Raw genomic sequence first — 5,250 nt, 5'->3', positions numbered from 1 at the left:
GTACTGCTTAGCTTCAGTCACTTCTGTCACACCAAATTACGTGCCTTCTTAGGATAGATCCAGTTACAAAGTCTGCTGGCTTCGCAATGCTGCTTGTTAGGAAGGAATCAGGCAGTGAGATTGCTACGCTAGCAAAAATATCCCAAGTGAATGCATCTGACATTGGCAAAAAAGCCCTTTAGCCAGCCCAGTTTACCACAGTCAGAGTGCTGTGTTTCTACTGGGAGCTCTGGCAATATAGCCGTGCTGATTAAGCCTTTGTAATGTAGCTAGCCCCTAATCTTGGTCAACCCTCGGGGTTGAAAGAATGGCCCAGAACAGGGGACACAGAAAATACCATATCAAATAAGGAGTCCAGTTTCTGTTTCTTGAAACAATTAATCTGAAATGCTAAAAAAGGTCTGAGATAATGTCCCTTCTAGCTAATGTTTTTCCTTCCCTCCCTCCCTCCCTGTGCATCCATGGGCCGTAGCGGCAGTCTCATCGCCCAGCTAGTTGTCTGTTTCTCTCATGAGCTCACTCCAGCTTGTTCCTACTCTCAGTGAGATTATCTAGCACTGAGTTCCATATATTAATTATAAATTACATAAAGCAACAGTTTATTGTCAACTTCTGGATGTCCTGTCTCCCAATTTCATTGACTATCCCCCTTGTTATAGTGACACAATACATAGCAACCTCTGCCTCACCTTTCTGCCTTCAGCTTCATCTTTCTCTGTTATTTGTGTATAATAATCCCTAAAAAAGTGCTTTCTTTAGGGATTATTATATACATATTTCCCCTACAAATGTAACACACAAATCATAGAAGATAAAGATGACAAAGACCTAAAAGGTGGTCTGAAACAATCTGTGGGTGAAAAGTTGTCCCCCATTGTACATCTTTGTTCCAGATTAAATTTAAATGCTCCAAGCAATAAAAAGCTAAAAAATTAATTTTATGAGCAGTTACGTCACAGTCCTGAGGCTTAACTTTGACTTCCCTTTGCTTCATTTCATCCCCTGTTCCAGTCATTCTGGAGCCAACACTACAGTTTTCCAATACTTCTTTAATATTTGTATATTCAAATATGTGCAGGCATCTAAAATTAGTTTCTTTAAACATGCTGATAAATTCAGATTAAGTCCAGTACTGCTTAGTCACTGACTATTTACGGAGCAGAAATTCAGGGAATTAAAGAAAAGTTGCCATCTAAATAATAAAAATCAAAGTTAAAATACAGTTTTATTAACATACAGTTAATATAAGTATTTTCTATCATGGTCGTTTCAAATATCACATTTACTTCCAGGAGCTGTATTGGAGAGCAGAGGCTGGCACCTATTTCTGTTTTTTGTTTGAAGCCTGAAATTAGATCTCTTTGTATACAGAGTATTATAATTCCTGTATGGCTGTGTAAGAACAAGCAACAAATTATCTTGGATTTTTGAGATACTGAATGACATTCAAGGCTTTTGCATGAAAGAAAACCACTAATACAAAAGGTTTCCAGATAGCATAAGTAAGATTAAATGCAGTTTACTCATCTGTAGGAAGTTTATTTCAGAAAGCTATTTAAAATTCACATAATCAAACAAAAAGCATCACAAACATACCTCAGCATGTATGCGTATATTTAATAATTGCCTTTTATTTGCCTTTTAATCACAGTTATTGTCTGTAACAGTACTTTACGCACATGAAGAACATTTTGAATATGGGTTCCTCATCCTAGCTCAGAAAAGCCTGGTATTGCTGTCTCTGAATTTCAAGGAGCCATTAATTTTAGAATACCCATCCTTAGACTAACACGGGTTACAGAGACGCCGTGACTGTGGGCAAATTCTCCTTCTGAAGGGTTTGTGACTGCAGCCACTAGGACCTAGGACTTTCGGTGGGCTCCCTAGCCCATTGGTGGTCATTCCTGGTCCCAAAAGATCAAGCAAGTTACTTTGGCTATAAACTCCTTGTTTCTAGAGTGTGGCATTAATTCACTAAAGTAATAGTTGGGAGATTTTTGAAGATTGTCACTGGGAATAATAGCGGACAGGGACAAGCATCCACTTGCTTCTGTAAAAGAAAGGTGTTTTTTCATGTTTATATTGGATCTAGCTAGACTGGTTTTTATAGGTATATAAAGGGAAATTTAAATCACTTGAGGCAGTGTTTTCAGCAGGCAGTAGATAATGCCTAAAGACAGATCATTGGTATTTTGAGAAATCAAAGGTATTTTGGACAAATCAAAGGTATTTTGATACCTGCACTGTTTAGATAGCATGTACATAATTTTTGCATAGCTTACACTACTTTTAGTAAAACTATTAGGAAACCAGTAGACATTGGTCTCTCAGTGAAGACCAACACTAACAAAGCTATATAAGCATAGAATGAGAAGTGATTTTTTTTCTATACCTGCTGATCTTGAAATTGTGTTTTAAGTGGAATCAGCATGAAAACAGTAATTCACATATGTGCACCATGCTACTTATTCACTTATTTCCATTTGTGTTGGTCAACAGCCGGCTGAATATGAGCCAGCAGTGCATCCAGGTGGCCAAGAAGGCCAACAGCATCCCGGCTTGTATCAGAAATAATGTGGCCAGGAGGACTAGGGAAGTGATTGTCCCCCTGTACGCAGCACTGGTGAGGCCACAGTCGAATACTGTGTTCAGTTTTGGGCCCCTCACTACAAGAAGGACACTGAGGTGCTGGAGCATGTCCAGAGAAGGGCAAGGAAGCTGGTGAAGGGTCTGGAGCACAAGTCTTATGAGGAGCGGCTGAGGGAACTGGGGTTGTTTAGCCTGGAGAAAAGGAGGCTGAGGGGAGACCTTATCGCTCTCTACAACTACCTGAAAGGAGGTTGTAGAGAGGTGGGGGTCGGTCTCTTCTCCCAGGTAACAAGTGATAGGACGAGAGGAAATGGCCTCAAGTTGCACCAGGGGAGGTTCAGATTGGATATTAGGGAAAATTTCTTCACCAAAAGGGTTGTCAAGCATTGGAACAGGCTGCCCAGGGGAGCGGTTGAGTCACCACCCCTGGAGGTATTTAAAAGACGTGTAGACGTGACGCTTAGGGATATGGTTTAGTGGTGAACTTGGCAGTGTTAGGGTTACGGTTGGACTTGATGATCTTAAAGGTCTTTTCCAACCTAAATGATTCTGTGATTCTATTATTTTTTTTAAGTCTTCATTCTGCTCTTTCTCCTTAATAATTATTCTACAATTCTAGTTCCTCCATCTGTTAGAAGAATTCAGTCCCTAATTTCCATTCCAATGCAGCTGAGAGTAGATTTGTCTACAGTATTTTAATATAAAAGGAATATACATGGTTCATTATTTTGTTCTTGCCGTAAGATTTGTTTATATAATGTAAGCATGAAAACAAGTAGCTTTGCATGCTCATTCCTACAAGTAACTTGAATCCATTAAAGTATTTTTTCCAAAGCAGTCTGTTAAGCCTAACCACAAAACCATCAAGCACAGGAGTAGCTCTGTTTCAAATTAACGCAGCAGGTGGGCACATCACAGACAAACAGCAGTGTGGCATTCCCCAAATGGCAGTACCTTCATCATGAAATAGTAGCAGAAAAACTGCATAGCTCAAAGATGTAAAAATGGAAGCAGATCTTTTGCACAGGTCCCGCATCTGGAAATGGAGCCACCTCCTATGACAGAAGCCACCCTTAGGGTGGTGAGGAAATTGTCTGAAATTGAGAAAATGCCTTTCTCCAGGGGCAGTAGTCAGGACCCTTTCCTAAAAGCTAGTTTAGTTTCCTCACTGCTGTGAAGTATGAGAAATCTTTTTGTATCATGAATCATCAGTTTCATTCTCTCTTTTTTCAGAGCAAGTCCTTTATTTTTTGTTAAAAAAATATATATATACTTTTAGTTTCAGGGGTTTTGTTGGGTTTTTCTTTAACATAATATGAACACAGCAGCATCTTGCAGAGACAGCCCTTTACAGCCTGGGATGCTGCAAAACCTCTTGCTGCCATGTATTCACACAAAATCTGTCCACTTTGAACATCCTGAGGACCAAAACATAAGAGGGGAAGAAACATAAGGGGCTTGGGAGTGCCAGGAGCTTCTCCCTGCCCAGACCACAACCCAGCCCCAGCAGGGGAATGCAGAGGCCAGGGCTGGACCTGCCAGGGTGCAAACGTGGTTCTTGACGAGGCAGATCTGGTAATGGTGACTGCAGCCCAGGCTGGTGTGGAGATATCTGGCATTGAAAGGCGCACACAGCCCTTGGCAGCTCTTGCCCTGTGGAGATGCTCAGCGCCACTCTGTGTCTTTCTCCTCAGCTTGGCTGCATTTGCTCAGTGCTGAAATTAATTCATCAAGCACAGCAGGGCATTGTCGGAAGGAGCAGAGGAAGAACCTGGCTGACCTCAGGCTTGTGGCAAAGAGTTGTTCAGGCACTGGCATGCAGGAAGCTACTGCCCAGAACCGGAGTCTGGGAAGAAGTATTTTGGAGAGGCCACCACATCCAACTGACGGAAGGGCTGTGTCGATCAAGGCTTAGCTCCCAACTCGGCCACAAACAGACACAAACTTGCCAAGCTTGCCAGCTTAGCAGCTTCATTGACTTAGACCTCAGAACATAGTGTCTCTGTAACATAGCCCTCCTCTTCCTCCCTTCCTACACAGCCTGAACTTCATTACTGGAGGTCTGGGTTCTCCTGCAGACTTTTTTTAGGACTCAGTGCCTGATTTAGAGAAATCTCAGTCAGCTCACTCCAAAGGTTTCCTTTAAGAGTAAAGCATCAAGATACTCAGCTGATGCGCTGTCACTAGGCTGGTTGCAAGCAGGCAGCTTTGTGAAGCTTACCAAAGGAATTGCCAGCTCCTCTCTACAAAAAAAAAATTATTTCAGTTGAGGAAACATAACAAAAACAAACAAAAAATCATCTTTATTAGAGTGAAAATTACATCCATCACAGATGGGTTTGCTGTGATACTTGTTCTTTTTAATTTGTAAAACCTTAATTTCCCTTCCTAAAGTGTTCCAGTTTGGGCAGTTTCCAGTAACAAGGCCTCTATTGTTATCTAGACCACAATCCGCCCTAAATTAATTTTTAAAGAGGTTTGGGTTTTTTAGTAGACATGATGTTGTGTACTTTGGAAATACTTGAGCATGACATGCTCTTTGCCAGTTTGTTGGATTTTTTTTAATTGTATTCTCTATGTGAGCCATGAGATAATGTCTTTGTCATATATCCTTTTTATATTTTTCAGGAGCACCTGAAAGCTTTTGACCGGGAAGTAAAT

Source organism: Ciconia boyciana, chromosome 2 (assembly GCF_034638445.1).
Source record: "Ciconia boyciana chromosome 2, ASM3463844v1, whole genome shotgun sequence".
NCBI lineage: Eukaryota > Metazoa > Chordata > Aves > Ciconiiformes > Ciconiidae > Ciconia > Ciconia boyciana.
The sequence above is the reverse complement of the archived record's forward strand: the minus strand, read 5'-3'. Positions refer to the sequence as shown.